Here is a 20,435-nt window from a genome sequence, read left to right as displayed (position 1 = left end):
TACATCTTGTTCATCTTGTAAGGCAGATGGGGTAAAGGGGTCAAATATATGGTAGCTGAGGGAAACTGGACTTTGGGTGGTAAACACACAATAGAATATACAGATTAAATTATAATGTACACCTGAAAATTATATAATTGTATTAGCCGATGTTACCCCAATAAACACCTTTTTAAACAAACAAACAAACAAACAAACAAACAAGCAAACAAAAAAACCCCACAGTTTAAAATACAGAGTAAGCATCAACACCAGACTCAGGTACAGCAGAGATTTTAGAATTATCGGACTAAAAATTTAAAAAAAAACAACTATGGTCAATATGTTAAGGATACTAACAGAAAAAGTGGACAACATTCAAGAAAAGGTGAATAATGTTAGCAGAAACATGGAAACTCTAAGACATATAAAAATAAAATGCTAAAAAACTTAAAACTATAAGAAAAATGATAAATACCTTTGTTATGATCATCTATTACTAGACATGAATAAAAAGAATCAATGAGCATGAAAAGAGGACAATATGAACTTTGCAAACTTAAAATCAAAGAGAAAAAAGAACAAAAAAAATGGAGTAGAATACCTAAGAACTGTAAGAAAATTGTGAACAGTACAACATATGTGTGATGGAAATATCAGAAGAAGAAAGAAAAACAGAAAGAGAAGGAATATTTTAAGTAATAACAAAATGCTTATTACAGACACTAAATTACAAATCCAGGAAGCTCAGAAAATAAGAAAAGAAGGAATATATATATATATATATTTTTTTTTCTTTCTTTTTTTCCACCACAGTTAGGCATAATGTGTTCAATCTGCAAAAAATCATGAAAAGAAAATTATAAAATAGACTAGCAGAGGGAAAAACCATCCTTGTATAGGAGCAAGGACAACATTTACATCAATCTTCTCTTTAAAAATGCATACAAGCAAGAAGAGAGTAGAATGCAATATTTAAAGTGTCAAAAGAACAAAAAACATCAATCCACAGTTCTTTACCAAGTGACATTATCCTTTAAAAGTAAAAGAGAAATAAAGATTTTGTCAGACAAGCAAACATTGAGGAATTTTTTTTTCACCAGTAAAATAGCAAGAAAAAATGTTAAAAGAAATTCTTTAGAAAGGAGAATTATATAGGTCTGATACTTAGAACTATTTAAAGAAAGAAAGAGGATCAGAAAAATATAAATGAAGGTAAACTGAAATCTGTCATTATCCTTATTCTTAACTGATCTGCAGTTAACTGAATATTCAAAATTGTAAGAGCAACAACAAATTTGGAAACTTAAAACATAGATAAGCAAAATAAGTGACAGCAATATTAAAAGTGACAGGAGAGAGGAATTAGAAATACTCTACTCTGTTATAAAGAAACTGCACTAACTGTAAGGTACTGGAAATAGTGTTATTTTAAAACAGATTTGGATTAGTCATTGGGGAGGAGGAGGTAGATCTGGTAAAGGTGATCAAATATGTGGTGACAGAAAGAAATATAACTATGGGCAGTAAACACATAATTCAATATATATATTTAATACTGCTAAATTATACGCCTGAAATTTACTGGGTTTCATTAACCAGTGCCACCATAGTAATAATAAAAAATCTGTATAAAATAAGTCATAAATATATATTAAAAACTCTAGAAAAAACAACAAAAAGATCAAAATAAGAAGTATATTTAGAATGTTATATGATGAGATAAAATGGAATTATATGCAATGTTCTGTTAAAACCAGAGAGATAGGAAAAGAGGAGTCAAAAGCAGAAACAAAGAACAAAGGCAATGAATAGAAAATCATTACAGATATGCTAGATATTAATTCAAGTATCTCAATAATCACTATAAATGTGAATGGTCTGACTACATCAATTAAAAGAAAAAGTATCATAGTAAATGAAAAAAAACATTCAAGTATACCATATTAAAAAAATAACAACTAACTTTCAACATAAAGACAGATCGATTTAAAGTAAAGGGATTGGGATGATGTCAGAAACATGGCAGAATGAGAGACAACCCAGATCTCTCTCCTTGAAATGACAATAAGCTGAACATCTAAAACTCAACAAAAAAACACTCAACCTGCACATCAGCACGTTTGAGCATGGAATTTGTGCATGAAATAACACAGGTCTGAACCCTGAGAGTCTGGTGGTAGACTAGGAGAAACAAAGAAGCTGCCTCTCACAGCTGGAGCTCCCTGCAGGAGGAGGAGGAGGGGGGAAGGTGTGGCAGGTTCCCTGAACAATCCTGCCTGGGAGAGCTGTAAACTCCATGTGGCCAGCGGCAGTGCTCAGGGATCAGGGCAGAAGGCAGAGAAGTAGGGACGTCAGAGAATCAGGAATGGCAGAGAAGCAACAGTTGATTATTACCAGCCTTCATTGCAAAATGCGAGGCTGAGCAGAGCCCACATTCCCAAAACCAGAGGGCCACTTCCCCCATATCCTCCAAGACCTAACACAGCAGAGCCCCAGGGGAATCTGAGCAAACGCTACCGAAACTGTTCCTAACACTGACAGGGACTGAGGTTGAGGGTAGTGAGAAAGACTGAATATCTATAAGGGGGGAAAAAGGCATTATTAAGACTTTACATAAAGCCAGGATTCAAGAGGCTTAAATGCCACCTACTGGAAATCAAAAGAAAAATGTCTTCTTTGCAACAAGCTAAAGAGAGATCTTTATATAATAAATCTTTCCAAAAAAAAAAAAAGCACAATAAATTTCGATTGATGCTCAGGCAGAGAAAGAGTCTATTAAATACCATGAACAGCCAAGGTGACAAGGCTTCTCAGAAAGAAAGAAAATATGCTTAAAGACATAGAAATATGTGACTTAAATGAAAGAAAAAAACGAACAAACTCAACAAGATCCAAAATAATTCAGATCAACAATTCCAGGATTTGAAAAAAAAAAAAAAAACAACAACTAGATTAGCAGAATGAGTTCCGTAGCAAGGAGACTGAAACTCTTAAAATGAACGCACTGAAGGAGATGAAGAATGAAATAGAAAGCTGGGAAATGGAGCTTATCAAACATAGGAGAAGATCAATGATATCAAAGACAGAAATTTAGAAATAAAGCAGAAGGTAGAAGAGAGAACCCAAAGAATGAAAAATAATGAAAAAGAAATACAAGAATTAGCTGATACCATCAGGAGAGGAAACATAAGAATAGTGGGCATTCTTGAAGAAGAGGAAATGGAGCAGGGATTAGAAAGTATTTTCAGACAAATAGGTGACAAGAATTTCCCAAATCTAAGCAATGAACTGGAGCTTGGAATTCAAGAAGTCAACAGAACACCCAATTATCTCAACCCAAAAAGGCCTTCTCTGACACAATGGTTAAAATTATCAAAAAATCTATAACAAAGAAAGAATTCTCAGGGCAGCCAGGGAAAAGGAGTTGGCAACCTATAAACGAAAACCCATTAGATTATCCTTGGACTTCTCAGCACAAACCCTACAAGCCAGAAAGGAGTGGAATCAAGTATTCAAATTATTAAATGAAAGGAACTATCGGCCAATTATAATGTATCCAGCAAAGTTCTCCTTTAGATATGAAGGAGAAATAAAGACATTTCCAGACATACAAAAATTGAGGGAATTCTTCAGTATGAGGCCTGCACTACAGGAAATACTGAAAGGGGTCAGCTCATCTAAAACAAAACGACAAAAAAAATACATAATTAAGAGTAAGGCAACTAGTGGGCAGATACCCCCCCCCGCTATCAGAGGAGTATAACCCTTACTAAGAACAGGGCATTATAACTTAACAATAAGAGATTTTCTATAGCAAGTTAGCAATGAACATTCAGCATACATAGGGACAAATTAAGACAGCAATGACAGAAAAGGGAAGATTCAAATATCCAAATTTTCTAAGGGGAAAGGACATAAAGCACACGCAGCAGAAAATGGATGACTGTATATATCTATAACTATCTTCTACATATCTGTAATGATAAAAGTAAAGAAATTGTAAAAGACATACAATGCTAACACCAACCAAAGGAAAGCTGGAGTTATTTTATTAATTTAAGACCAACCAGACATCACAGCAAGAAAAATTATCAGTAATAAATAAGTTCATTACATAGTGATAAAGGGGTCCATTCTCCAAGAAAACATGACAATGCTTTTGGTGAATGGGCTTAACAATGAAGCATCAACATTTGTGAAGCAAGAACTGATGGAACTGCAGGCAGAAAAAAAAAACATTCATTTCAATAGTTGGAGACTTCAACACCCATCTATCAGTAATTGACAGCTCCAGCTAGAGAAAAAAAGATAGAGTTGAGCTAAATAGCACCATCAATCAACTAGACCTAATTGACATTTATAAATCTTTCATCCAAAACAGGTGAATATATATTCTTCTCAAACTACTTTGAATATTCTCCAAGACTAAACACATTCTGGGCCATAAAATATGACTTAACAATTTAAAAGAATAGAAATCATACAAAGTGTGCTCTCAGATTCCAGTGAAGTTAAAGTAAAAACCAATAACAGAAAGATATCTGAAAATTTGCAATGAATAGAGATTAAATAGCATACTTCTATATAACATGTAGGCTGAAAGGAAGTTATAGATAAATTTAAAATGTTTTGAACCAAATGAAAATACAAAATTTATTAAAATTGGTGGAATGTGATGAGGGAAATCTATAGAATTGTGAGTATATATTACAAAGAAGAAAGATCAAATGAATTATCCAAGCTTCCATCTTAGAAAAGAAAAAAATATCAAATTAAATCCAAAGAAAGTAGAAGAAAATTAGTAATAAGTTTAGAGCAAAAATCAATGAAATTAGAAAAAAAATCAAAGAAAACAAAGCCTGATTATTTGAAAAGATCAATAAAATGTATAAACTTCTACCTAGGGTAGAGAAAAACTAGAAGATATAAATTACTAATATTAGAAATGAAAGAGACGCTATCACCATGGAAGCTATAAACATTAAAAACTAAGAAAGGAATTTTAAAAATAATTCTGCTCACAAATTTGATAACATAGGTGAAATGGAACAATTCTTAGAAAGATACTAATTACTAAAACTCACACAAAAGAAATAGATAATTTGAACAGGGCCAGAAATAGATAATCTGAACAGGCCCATATCTACTAAATAAAGCAGATCCATGATTAATAACCTTCCAAAACAGAAAACACCAGGCCCCGATGGGTTCACTGGTGAATAATACCAAACATTTAAAAATAAATTATACCAATTTTCTACAATTTCTTAAAGAAAATAGAAGCAGAGGGAACATGAATTCCACTAATATCAAAACCAGACAAAAATATATTTTAAAAAATACAAATGCATATCTCTCATAAACAGAATTGTAAAAGTCTTTAACAAAATATTAGCAAATGGAGTCCAATAATGTATTAAAAAGTATACACCATTATCAAGTAAAACTTAGGCCAGATATGCAAGTTGAGCTCGACTTACAAATTCAGTTATTATAATCTGTCACATCAAGAAGAAAAAGAACAAAATTGTATAGTCATATAAAGAAATGCAGAAGCTTTTGACAAAATTCAAACCATATTTATCATAGAAATTCTCAATAACTTGAGATGGAAACTTGATAGAAACTCCCTCACCTTGATAAAGAACATCCATAAAAATCCTACATTTAAGATTATAATTAATGGTGACAGACTAAATCTTTTTCTACTGAAATCATGAATAAAGAATTAATGTCTTCTATCACCACTTCTCTTCAACATCATACCAGATGTCTTAGCTAGTACAGGAAGAAAAGGAAAGGAAATGCAAGGTACATGGATGAGGAAGGGAAAAAAATAAAATTATCTTTGTAGGTAATATAATTTTGTACATAGAAAATCTCAAGTAATCAATTTAAAAAAACTCATACTAATAAGTGATTATAGCAACATTACAGAACACAAGGCTAACAAACAAAAGTAACTTGTTTTTTTTACATATGAGCAATAAACAATTGACATTTGAAATTAAAAATACAACTTCATTTGTATTAGCACCAAAAAATGAAATACTTAGCATAAATTAAACAAATTATGTATAAGAAGTATAGGAAAAAAACAACAAAATTTTAATGATAGTAATCAAAGTAAATCTAAATAAATAGAGATATTCCATGTTGATAAATCTAAAACTCAATAATATTAAAATGTTAGTTTTTTTAACTTTATCTATACAATCAACACAATCCTAATCAAACTTCAAAGAAGTTATAATTTTTTTTTTCTGAAATTGACAAACTCATTCTAAGGAGTTTGCAAAATCGCCAGAATTGACAACATAATGCTGAAAAAGTAAAACGAAGCCTAAGAATTGATTCTATGCTACTTAAAGACTTACTATAACGCCACAGTAATCAAGACAGAGTAGTGTTGATGAAAGGATAGACAAACAGATCAACAGAATAGAGTTGAGAGCCCCAAAATAAACTCACAGACATATAGTCAACTGGTCTTTGATGAAGGAGTAAAAGCAACTAAAGAGAAAAATCATAGTGTTTTCAACAAATAGTACTAGAACAGTTGGACATCTGCAAACAAAAAAAACAAAAATGAATATAGGTACCGACCTGATACCACTCACAAAAGTTTCACAAAAAAAGGCAGCAGATCAAACTGTAAAATACAAAATTATACATTTCCTAGAAGTTAATGCGAGAGAAAATCTAGGTTATCTTCAATTTGGTGATAATGTTTTAGATACAGTACTAAAAGTACAATGTATAAAAGAAATAAAATGTGTACTTTATTAAAATTAAAATCTTATTCTATGCCAAAAGGCTGTTGAGAGAATAAAAAGGCAAATTTTGAAATTTCTCCTAGGTTTTTGGAGAAAATCTTGCAAAGGGCTTGTTCCAAAATATACTAAACATTAAGAAAACAACCTAACTAAAAATTGAACAAAAGACCTGATCGTACAGCTAACCAATGACACACGGATGGCAAATAAGCATATGAAAACATTTTCCATATCATATGTTTATAAGGAACTGCAAATTAAAACAAAAATGATACGTCCTTTATATCTATTAGAATGGTCAACATCCAATATATTGATGCCACCAAATAGCAGGAAGGATGTAGAGCAACAGGAATTCACATTCACTGCTGGTATAAGAAGTATACCTCCTATATTTCTTATACAGCCACTTTGGCAGACAGATTGCTACTTGTTTACAAAACTAAAAATACTCTCACTCTATGATCCAATAACTGTGCTCCTTCATATTTACTTAAATGCATTAAAAATTCAGGTCTACACATAAACTTGCACTTTCAATATTAATGGCTAAAATTTGGAAGCTACCAAGACGTCCTTTAATAGGTATGGATTAAAAAACTAAAAATAAACAAACAAACAAACAAATAAATAAATAAATAAAATGAAAAACTGAAACATCCATACAATGGAATGCTATTCAATTAAATAAATGAACTTTCAATCTACAAAAAGACATAAAGTCACCATAAATGTATATTGCCATGTACAAGAATTCAAGCTTTGATTCTGAGAAGATGGCAGACTAGGTAAAAGCAGAGTTCATCTCCTCCTGACCACATAGAAATTACAAACAAATTATAAAATAATCAACACGACGAATCACCTGAAGTCCAGCTGATCATAACACCTACATCTGATAATATAAAGGAGCCACATCGAAGCTGGTAGGAGTGGCAAACCTCTAATCGGGCTGAACCCGCATCCGCGGGTGATGGAGGATCAGCGGGAAGGAGAGCAAGGCTGCAGAGGCTCTCTTGAAGTAGAGGTGGGGTTCTGGTCTCATCTGGGGGCTCTCCAGCTCAGGGAAGAGGAGATTCCAATAACTCTGACTATAGAAACTAGAGGGGATTCCAGCCATCTGGGTGAGACAGAAGGAGACTGAAACCCTAGAAGTCCCTTTGAAGGACCTGCACAAAGGCTTTCTGACCTGCAGACAGTCACCCAGGACAGTAAGTTTGAGGCTCTTGTGGGATTCATTCTGAAAAAGTCTCAATTACTTGGAGTCAGAACAAGGGCTAGAAAGGCTGCCACCATTGTCCCCTAGTCCAGCACCCTATAGGGTAACCTACAGACCATGCCAGCTTGATTGTGCAGACCCCTCTCACAGAGTCATTAGGAAGCGCTGGTCTGAGGGGAGCAGCCCACCCCACCTAACCTGTAGACTGCCAGGGACAGGTATTATTGGCTTACTGCCAAGTTCAGCTCCTAGTGATTCAGGACAAAGTGTTCATAGCTAGGCAGCCATCTTTGGAATGGCCTTTCCAATCTCAGCAAAAGTGGCCAGCCCGGTAAATTACATTTCCATTCCCAGCAGGTGACCAGTGCTGTGAGGTGCATTTCAAAGATAGGGTTAGGCAGATCACTGCTACCAACACGAACTTGGGTGGATATCAGGAACTTGTGGGCCAGTCCCAGACAGCAGTTGGTCTTGCTGTGATCTGGGTCTTCTGTGGGAAGTCACAACAGTTACCAAATTTGCGGCAAGATTGAGGCAGTATATATCTTACTGCCATGGTCTCTCTGAGACCCTGCCCCACCATACCCACAAATTGTTCATGTGGCCCACTGACAGTGAACTGACTTAGCCTTGCCCTTCCCCTCCCCTGGTTGCCTAATCCACACAGGCAAAAAACTTTGGCTGGCACAAGGTGATCATTGAATGGAAACCAACAGCAGGCAGACCTTTGCAGCCTGCAAGAGTTGCAATATTGTATCTGGAGAGCACAGGGATCTGCGGGAACACTCCTTATGGCAACTGGTCTCACTGTGTACTGGGTCTACAGCAGGAATGCCCAGACACAGAAGTTGCAGCAAAATAGAGGCTCTATTGGTCAAACAGATCTTGTCACCTTGAGATACGACTTCTACCAAGCCATAAAGTGCCTGCAGCCCATTGACAAGCAGCCTCTTGTGCCCTACTTGGCTCTGGGGTTGAGCAGTAAGCTCAGGCAACAGACCTTGGTTAGCACGGTGAGTGCATTTTGAAGAAAACAGTTGTGCACAGACCACTGCTGCCTGTATATGCTACATTATCTCTCAAAGGGATTACAGGGGTCTGTATTGGCCTGATAGCCCTTAACTCCCTGAGTTCCTGCCCCATCCAGTATACAAAGTGCCCTTTGCACATTGATTGGCAGCTGCCCTTGCTCTGAGATAGCATATTTAGGCCGAGGGCGGGCAGCGGTTGACCTTGCTATGAGTGGAAACTTGTACAGCAAGCCACAGAGACAGAGTGGGCACGTAAAATGGCACTGTAGTGGCAGAGGAAAATTTACTCACTAGACCCATGAGACTTCCAGAGTCCCTGCACCACTCAACACGCATATCACCCAGAGGCTCATCCAGTTTTGGAGACTTATAGGCAACTGATAGGCTGTATCAGGACTTGAGGAGCACTGGTGCCTTTGCTAAACTGCATAGGTCAGAGACGGGGGATAACCGAGAGCTGCATATAGCACTGTCTCTTCCACTTACCTATAGATGCAGCATTAGTCAACAACCATCAGTGGATCGCTTTGTAGTTCTCACCTAGTAGCCCTGAGCAATCAAAAGCAGCAGCTGACCGGCTTAAGGGGGAGCCCTTCCCAAAGAGCCACAAAACCAACACACCTGGAGGCTGGCACCAGACCACAATGAACAACTCCTGACCGCTTTTAGTAATGATACACAAAAATGGTGATTGCAATAAATACACAAGCCTGCTTTGTCAAATCCCACTCAGTGGGGTCAGCTTCCACACAACAACTATTATCCTGATAGTGCAGCCAATTCCCACAATTAGTCAGCCTGAACGTTAATCCCGCCCACTGATCTACTAACAACAATAAAGGCTTGGTGACAACAGAAAATCACACACGATCCACACAAAGGTCACCTCCAGAACTCCTGGCACAAAGGATCAGGAAGAGTGAGCCACTGGACCACAGAGGACACCTTCCACATTAGGCCATTCGGTCAAGGCTGAGAGATGAAACAAATGTTCCTGATACATAAAAAAGTACACAGAAAGGCTAATAAAATGGGAAAACAAAGAAGCATGCCACAAATGAAACAACAAAACTCCAGAAAGTAAGCTAAATTAAATGGAGGTAAGCAACCTACCAGAGTCAGAGTTCAAAATAATGGTCATAAGGATGTTCAACGAACTTATGGGGAGAATGGATGAGTACAACAACAGCATAAAAAAGGATATAGAAACAAACAAACAAACAAACAAACAAAAAGAACCAGAGAGGAATGAGGAATACAAAAACTGAAATGAAGAATACACTTGAAGGATTCAACAGTAGATTGGCGAAGCAGAAGACAGACAGAATCAGCAAATTGGAAGATAATGAGACAACAGAACAACAAAAGGAAAAAAGAATTTAAAAAAATGTAGAGAGTTTAAGAGACCTCTGGGACAACATGAAACTTAAAAACAACTGGATCATGGAAATACCTGAAGAGGAAGAGAAAGAGCAAGGGACTGAGAATCTATTTGAACAAATATTGACAGAAAACTTCCCTAACCTGGAAAAGGAATTATACATACAAGTTCAGGAAGTGAAAAGAGTCCCAAAGAAGAAGAATTCAAACAGACTCACACCAAGACACATCATCATTAAAATGCCAAAGGTCAAAGACAAAGAGAGAATCTTAAAAGCAGTAATAGAAAGGAAGCTAGTTACTTAAAAGGGTACCCCTGTAAGAATGCCTGATGATTTTTCACTAGAAACTTTACAGGCCAGAGGGAATGGCAAGAAATATTCAAACCTATGAAAAATATGAATCTACAACCAGGAATACTCTGCCCAGCAAGGCTTTCAATTAAAATGAAAGGTGAGACAAAGAGCTTCCCAGACAGGAAAAAGCTTAAGGAATTCATCACCAACAAGCCAGTTTAACAAGAAATATTAGATCAAGTTTAGAGAAACATGGCAGACTGAGAGATGTTCCCAGATCTCTCCACTTAAAACAATAAGCTGAACATTTAAAACCCAAAAAACAATAAATAAATAAAAAACACAAACTGCACACAAGCAAGTCTAAGCGTGGAATCTACACACAAGAGCTACCACAGGTCAGAACTCTGGGTGTTGAGTGGTGGACTGGAAGAAACCAGGAAGCTACTTGTCCCAGCTGGAGCTCCTGGTAGGAGGAAAGGGTAGGGAAGAAGGTGTGGGGAGTTCCCTGAGCGGACCTGCCTAGGAGAATGGTGAGCTCCATGTAGCTGGTAGCAGGGCCCAGTTATAAGGACAGAAAGCAGAGAAGCGGGACAGCAGATAAACAACAGTTAATTTATACCAGCCAGGCTTGCAAAACCGAGGCTGAGCTGCAGTCCCCATCCTGCAACCCAAAACTCCTCCCTGCATATCCTCTGAGACTGAACACTGTGTACCTCCAGGACAATCTGAGCAAAAAGCTACCAAAACTATTGCTAAAACTGACAGAGACAGAGACTGAAAGTGACAAGCACAATTAAACATCAATAAAGGGCATTATTAAGGATTTATACAAAGCAGGGATCTGAGAGGTTTAGAAGTCACATACTGGAAAACAAAAGAAAAGTGCCTTCTTTGCAACAGGCTGAAGAGTGAACTTTATAAAATAAATTTTCTTTCTGAAAAAAAAAAGCAGAAACCAAGTCCATAAATGCACAGGCAGAGCAGTAGTCCATTAAACACAACCAAGGTAACAAGAAAAAGAGAAAAAAACTCCAGAAAATAAGCCTATAGACATAGAAATATGCAACTTCAATGATAGAGAATTCAGAATGGTACTTCTGAAAAAAACTCAGTGAGATCTAAAACAATTCATAGCAAGAATTTTAGGAATTGAAAAAAAAAATCAACTAGATGAGAAGAATGAGTTTTTTTTAGCAAGGAGATTGAAATCCTCAAAAAGAACAGAATGGAACTACTAGAGATAAAGAACAAACTGCAAGAATTGAAAAATGAAATAATAAGCTTGGGAAATAGAGCCAAACAAAGGGAGGAAAGGATCAGCGATTTCAAAGACAAAAATCTAGAAATAAAAAAAAAAGAAGAGACAAACCGAAGAATGAAAAATAATGAAAGAGAAATTAGAGAAATTCAAGAACTAGCTGATAACATCAGGAGAGGAAACATAAGAATAATGGGCATTCTTAAAGCAGAGCAAAATGAGCAAGGATTAGAAAGCATTTTCAGACAAATAGTTGAAGAGAAGTTCCCCAAACTGAGGAATGAGTTCAAGCTTGGAAATCATTAATTCAACAGAACACCCAATTATCTCAACACAAATAGGGCTTCACCAAGACACATTGTATTAAAATTACCAAAAATCAATGACAAAGAGAGATTCTCGGGGCAGTCAAGTACAAGAAAATGGTAATTTATAAAGGAAAACCCATTAAATAATCCTCAGACATCTTAGCACAAACCTTACAAGATAAAAAGGAGTGGAATCAAATATTTAAACAATTAAGTGAAAGGAACTATAAGCCAAAAATAATGCATCTAGCTAAGCTCTACATTAAATGTGAAGAAGAAATAAAGACATTTCCAGAAATACAAAACTTGAGGGAATTCTCCACTATGAGGCCTGCACTATAGGAAATACTGAAAAGGGCCAGTTCACCTAAAACAAAATGAAAAAAAAAAACAAAATTAGGAGTAAGGTGACTGTTAGGCAACTAGAAGCAGAGGAGTGCAACCCTTACTAAGAACAGGGCATTATAAGCTTAAATAATAACAAGAGAATTGCTATAGCAAGATAGTAATGAACATTCAGCATATATAGGGACAAATTGAGATAATGATGACTGAAAAGGGGAGGATCCAAAGATCAAAATTCACTAAGGAGAATAGAGATAAGGCACTCACAGAAGAAAATGGATGACTTGATTTTATATATATATATATATATATATATATATATATATATATAAAACTATCTTTTACATATTCTAATGGTAATCACACAGAGAAGATTGAGAACTGAAGTATATAACATAAAACAAGAAAAAACAGAGGGAAAATGCACAAAAAACAATCAAAATGAAGAAAACAAAAACACAAGGATAAGGAAACAATGGAAACACTGAGCTACTAGACAGCAAAAGATAAAATGGCTATAAGAAGACCTCAAATTCCAATTATCATCCTAAATGTAAATGGATTGAACTCACAAATAAAAAGGCACAAAGTTGCAGAATGAAACAAACAAAAAAACAAAAACAAAAACAAAAAAACAAAAAACAACTATATGCTCTCTCCAGGAGATTCAGCTCAGCTCCAAAGACAAATATAGACTCAAAGTGAAGGCTGGAAAATATTATTTCAAGCAAATGGCATTCAGAGAAAACCAGGAGTAGTGGTAGTAATATCAGATGAAATAAACTTCAAAATAAAAAAGGTAAAGAAAGATACTGAGGGACACTTCATAATGATAAAGGGAATCATGGACCAAGAAGACATAATACTTATTACTATCTTTGCTCCCAATTAGGAAGCCCCAAAATATATAAAGCAATTACTAACAGAACTAAAGGGAGAAACAGACCAAAACACTATCTTACTATGGGACCTAAACACCACATTGTCGGATATGGACAGATCAGCCAAACAGAAAATCAATAAGGAAATCACATCCTTAAATGACACATTAGTTCAACTGGACATAATTGACATTTACAGAGCCTTCTATCGCAAAATAACTGCTTATACATTCTTCTCTTGTGCACATGGAACATTCTCGAGAATTGACCACATACTGGGACACAGAGATAGCCTCAACAAATATAGGAGGTTTGAAATCATACCACCACATTCCATGATCAAAATGCTTTGAAACTAGAAATCAATTGCAAAAAGAAATCAGAAAGACCCACAAATACATGGAGATTAAGCCACATGCTACTGAAGAATAACTGGGTCAGAGAAAAAATAAAAAGAGAGATCAAGAGATACATAGAAATGAATGATAATGAAAGCACAAATATGAAAATGATTGGGCATGGCAAAAGCAATAATAAGAGGAAAGTTCATGTCATTACAGCCCCATTTCCAAAAACAAGAATGACCCCAATTAAACAACCTAATGATTCATCTTAAAAAAAAACAGGAAACAAAGAACACATGAAGTCTAAAGTCAGCAGAAGGAAAGAAATAATCAAAATTGGAGCAGAAATATATGAAACTGAAAACAAAAAAAAAAAAAGAAAAGAAAAAAACAAATGCAGCAAAGAGCAGTTTCTTTGAAAAGGTTAATAAATTAACAAAACCCTGGCTAGATGCACTAAAAAAAAAAAGAAAGAAAAAAGATACAAATAAACCAAGTCAGAGATGAAAGAGGAAAAATTACGAGTAACATCGCAGAAATACAAAGCATCATACAAGAACACTATGAAAAACTACATAATACCAAATTTATAATCTAGAAAAAATGGACTAGGACTTAGAAAAATACAATCTTCCTAGACTGAATCGAGAACTGGAAAATGTAAACAGACCAATCAGCAATATGGAAATGTAAACAATGATCAAAAACCTACCAAAAAGTAAAGTCTAGGAGTGGATGGCTTCAGAAGCAAATTATACCAAACATTCAAAGATTTAATACCTATTCTCCTCAAACTCTTCCAAAAAATTGAACAGGAGGCAATACTTCTCAACTCATTTTATGAGGCCAATTTTACCCTGATACCAAAACCTAGTAAAGATAACACACAAAAAGAAAACTACAGACCAATATCTTTCATGAACACACATACAAAAATCCTAAATAAGATATTAGCCAACCAAATACAGCAACATATTTAAAAGATTATATACCATGATCAAGTGGCCTTCATCCCAGGGGCACAGAGATGATACAACATACACATTGATTAATGTGATACACCACATAAACAAATTAAAAAATAAGAATCATATGATCATATCAATACATGCAGAAAAAGCCTTCGACAAGATCCAGCATCCATTTATGACCAAAATATTGAACAAAATTGGTATAGAAGGAAAGTACCTTTTCATAACCATCTATGAAAAACCCTCAGCCAACATTTTACTTAATGGTGAAAAACTAAAAACCATCCTTCTAAGATCAGGAACAAGACTATCACCACTGTTATTCAGTATAACATTGGAGGTCCTAGCAAATGTAATCAGGCAAGAGAAAGATATAAAAGGCATCCAAATAGGAAAGGAAGAAGTCGAAATGTCACTATTTGCAGATAACATGATTCTCTATATAGAAAACCCTAAAGACTCCAAAAAAAAAACACTACTAGAAATAATAAACCAATACAGTAATGTTTCTGGGTACAAAATTAAAGTTCAAAAATCCATAGTGTTCTTATACTCTAATAATGAAGTGTCAGTAAAAGAAGTAAAACATTATTACTTTTGCAATTGCGACAAATGAATAAAATATCCAGAATAAATCTAACAAAACTTTTGAAGGACCTATACAATAAAAAATACAAGACATTATTAAAATAAATTAAAGAAGATAAAAAGAAATGGAAAGATATTCTGCGTTCTTAGATTGGAAGAATCAACATAGTTAAAATGACCATATTACCTAAAGCATTATACAGATTTAAGGCAATCCCCATCAAAATCCCATAGGCATTTTTTAAAGAATTAGAAAAAAAAATCATCAGATTTATATGGAAGCACAAATGACTCCAAATTGCCAAATCCATCCTGAGGAAAAAAAGAATGAGACTGGAGGCATCACTCTGCCCAACTTCAAATTATACTGCAAAGTGACAGTAATCAAATGGCATGGTATTGACAGAAAAATAGACACAGGGTCCAGAGGAACAGAATCGAGAATCCAGAATTAAACCCATATTTATATGGGCAAATAATTTTTAACATAAAAGCTAAAATCATAGAGTGGAGAAAGGAACGCCTCTTCAATACATGGTGCTGGGAAAACTGGAATGCCACCCACAAAAGGATGAAACTAGACTGTTGTCTATCACCACACACCAAAATATACTCAAAATGGATTAAGGACCTGAATATAAGACTTGAAACAATGAAATGCATAGAAGAAAACATAGGAACGAAACTCAAGGGCCTTGGACTTAAAGAGGATTTCGTGAAATTGACCTCAAAAAGGAAGGGAAGTAAAAGCTAAATAAATGAATGAGACTACACCAAATTAAAAAGCTTCTGCTCAGCAAAAGAATTCATCAACAAGGCAAAGAGACATCCATCCAAGTGAGAAAATATATTTTCAAGGAACACCTCTGATAAGGGCCTAATATACAAAATATAGAAAGAACTCATAAAACTCAATAACAATAACAAAAAAATAACGAGTGATCCAATCAAGAAAGGGGCAGCAGACCTGACCAGACACTTCTCCCTAGAGGACACACAAATGGCCATCAAATAATTGAAAAGATGCTCAACATCACTAGCTAATAGGAAAATGCAAATCAAAACCACAACGAGAAACCATCTCATACCTGTTAGAATAGCTATAATCAACAGGACAAGTAATAACAGATGTTGGAGAGGATGCGGAGAAAAATTAACTGCCATACACTGCTGATGGGACTGCATATTGGTATAGCCACTATGAAAAACAGTAAAACAGTATGAAGGTTCTTCAAAAAACTAATAATTGATTTACCACGTGATCCAGCAATCCCTCTCCTGGTTATTTACCCCAAACTCTTGAAAACCCTTATCTGAAAGGATATTTGCACACAGATGTTCATGGTAGCATTATTCTCAGTTGCCAGGATATGGAAGCATCAAAAATGTCCTATGATAGATGATTGCATAAAGAAGTTGTGGTACATATATGCAATGGAATATTATTCAGCCATAAGAAGAGATGAAATACTGCCATTTGTGGCATCATGGATTGACCTCGAGATATTCATGTTAAGCAAAATAAGCCAGACAGAAAAAGTTGAAAATCACATGATATCACTTATATGTGGGATATAAACCTAAAGCAACAAATAAACAGGAAAACCATCAAAGACTAATGGACATGGACTATAGACTAGTGGTTACCAGAGGGTAGAGGGTGAGGGGAGAGGGGCAATGGACAGGGCAAAGGAGTTCAAATATGTGGTGACAGAAATAAATCTAACTTTGGGAGTCGAACACACAGTGTAAATATATACATATGCCTTACTGTTTAAGTGTATAACTGAAACTTATTGAATTTTGATGATTTAACCAATATCATTAAAAAAAGGCCCCCTACAATAAACATTATATTAAAATTGTCAAAAATTAATTGCAAAAAGGAATTCTCAAAGCTGCCGGGAAGAAGATGGTAACCTATAAGAAAAATCCATTAGATGATTATCACATATTTTTTTTGCAGGAACTCTATGAGCTAGAAGGAAGTGAAATCAAACATTCAAAATATTGAAAGAGAGCAATTACCAGCCAAAAATCATATATATAGCAAAGTTCTCTTTTATATATTAAGTAGAAATAAAGGCTTTTTCAGACATATAGAATTGAGGGAATTTTCTACCACAAGACCTGCATTAAAGAAAATACTGAAGAGGGTCATTCTCCTTAAAGAAAAAGACAAAATAGTACAAAACTATGAGTAAGATGACTAACAGACTGATAGAAACAAGAAATTGCAACCCTTATTAAGAACAAGGTATTATAAATTTAAATATCATGTAATGGTTAAAGGTAAAAAAATATTTTAAAAAGAGAAGAAAAAACAGCTACTGAGGGTTCAAAATGAACTCACAGCGTAAATTTGTATAATTTGAGACAAAAACAGAAAAGGAGGAGTAAATGTTTGAATCTTCAAAAGAGAATAGAGATAAGTTGCAAGCAGAAGAAAAAGGACTATTATATATATGCAATTTTCCTTTACATAAACTTAATGGTAACCACACACTAAAAAATACAGGACTGAGACACACACAAAAAAAAATAAAAAGAAGAAACGAAAAGAAAAATCATTGGAAACCACCAAATTAAAATAACAGACAGAAATATGAGGGCCAAAAAAAATTGAGACACGAAGCTATCAAAAAAACAAAAAATAAAATGGCTATAGTAAAAACTCATATTTCAATAATCACCATAAGTGAAAATGGACCAAACTCAGCAATAAAAAAGGCACAGAGTAGCAGATTAAATAAAAAAAAAGAAAACCCAAACATATGCTGTCTTCAAGAGATACATCTCAGCTGCAAGAAAAAATATAAACTTGAAGTAAAAGGGTGAAAAACAAAATTCCAAGCAAGGGCATCCAGAAAAAATTGGGTGTAGCCATTCTTATATCTGACGAAATAGATCTCAAGATACAAACAGTAATGAGAGAGAGGATGGACACTTTATAATAATAAAGGGGACGATAAATCCAGAGGACGTAACACATATCAGCAAATACGCTCCCAATCCGGGAGCACCAAAATATATAAAGCAAATGCTAACAGAACTAAAGAGGGAAACTGACAAAAACACAATCGTAGTAGGGGACTTAAATACCCAACTGTCAGCTATGGATAGATCATCCAAACAGAAAATCAATAATAAATTCTCAACCTTAAATGACACATTAGACCCATTGGATATAATAAAAAATTATAAAGCCTTTTGTGCCAAATACCAGATTATTCATTCTTTTCTAGTCTCATGGAAATTGCCAAGGATAGGCCGTATCTTGGGACACAAAACTAGTTCAACAAATTTAAGAAGATTGAAATCATGCCAAGCATATTCTCTCACCATAACGCTATGAAAATAGAGATTAATTGTAAAAAAAAAAGAAAGAAAAAAGAAAAGCAGAAAAAACCACAAATATGTGGAGATTAAATAAAATGCTAAAAAATAACAACTGAGTTAAAGGAGAAATAAATGGAGAGATCAAGAGATACATAGAAACAAATGAGAATGAAAATACTATATATCAAAACATTTGGGATACAGCATAAGTGGTAATAAGAGGAAAGTTATCATTGTAGGCGTATTCAAGACATGAAAAAAGTTGCCCTCAAAAATCTAAAATAACTCCTTAAAAAATCTAGAAAAAAAAGAATAAATGAAGCTTAAAGTCAGCAGATAAAAAATAATAATAATTAGTGCAGAATTAAATAAACTTTAGAACAAAAAGACAATAGAAAAATAATGCAACAAAGAGCTGGTTCTTTAAAAAAAATCAAAAAAGTTGATATACCCCTGGCTGTATCCACTACAGAAAAAAGAGAAAGGATACAAATAAACAAAATCAGAAATGAAAGAGGAAAATTTACCACAAATACCACCAAATTACAAAGTATCATACAACAATACTAAAAGATCATATGCCACCAAATTCAATAACCTAGAAAAAATAAACATGTTCTTAGACATATGCAACCTCCTAACAGAATCATGAAGAACTGGAAAATCTAAGTAGACCAACCAACAGTAAGGAAATTGAAACAATATTGAAAAACCTCCCAAAAAGTAAAAGTCCGGGACAAGATGACTCATTAATGTATTCTACCAAACATTCAAAGATTATTTATACATGTTCTCAAAATTTTCCGAAAAATTGAAGAAAAGGTAATGGTTCCTAACACTTTTTATAAGGCCGACATTACCCTGATATCAAAACCAGGTAAGGATAACACACAAAAATATAGAAAACTGAGGACCAATATCTCTAATGATACAGATGCAAAACTCCTAAACAAAATACTAGATACAAAGTTACTAAACAAAATATTAGCAAATAGAATACATTTAAAAAGATTATACATCATGATCAAGTGGAGTTCATTCCAGGGGCATGCGGATGGTTCAACATATGCAAATTGGTTAATGCTATATCCCACATAAATAAAATTTTTAAAAATTGTATAATCATATCAATAAATGCAGAAAAATATTTAACAAGGCAAAACATTCATTGATGATTAAAACACTTAATAAAATGGACATAGAATAAAAGTACTTCAACATAATCACAACCATGAATAACAAACCCTTAGTTAACATTATACTTAATAGGAAAAAACAAAATGCCTTCCCTCAAATATCAGAAATAAGACAATGTGTCTATGGCCATGTCATCCTGAACAAGCCTGATCCCGTCTGATCTCAGAAGCTATGCAAGGTCAGGCCTAGTAAGTATTTGGATGGGAGACCACCTAGAAAGACCAGGTGCTGTAGGTGTGAAAAATAAAAATTAAGGAATTGTAAGCTGACAAGTTCCTTGAAATCTGTGAGGTCAACCAAGGGTCACCTTGCTTAAATTAAAAAAATAAATAAATAAAAATAAATAAAAAAGAAACGATAATATTGTCCACTCTCACCACTCTTGTTCAATATATTGTTAGAAGTCTTAGCTTGAGCAATGAGGCAGGAGGGAAAGATAAAAGGCAACCAAATAGGGAATGAAGAAGTCAAATTGTCACTTGTTGCAGATGACGTGATTCTCTATATAAAAAACCTT

General features: G+C 34.5%; 1 protein-coding gene and 1 pseudogene across 11 annotated transcripts in view; one reads left to right on the top strand and one right to left on the bottom strand.

The window, feature by feature from the left end:
• The window catches only part of DACH2 (dachshund family transcription factor 2), a 667,650-nt gene that overhangs the window by 321,874 nt on the left and 325,341 nt on the right, over positions 1-20,435 (bottom strand). The gene's annotated exons all lie outside the window — the stretch shown is intronic.
• LOC118607941 lies at positions 20,037-20,155 on the top strand (annotated as a pseudogene).

This window comes from Rousettus aegyptiacus, unplaced genomic scaffold (assembly GCF_014176215.1).
Source record: "Rousettus aegyptiacus isolate mRouAeg1 unplaced genomic scaffold, mRouAeg1.p scaffold_m13_p_9, whole genome shotgun sequence".
Lineage (NCBI taxonomy): Eukaryota > Metazoa > Chordata > Mammalia > Chiroptera > Pteropodidae > Rousettus > Rousettus aegyptiacus.
Note: the sequence above shows the minus strand (reverse complement) of the source record. Positions and strands in the feature narration are given on the sequence as shown.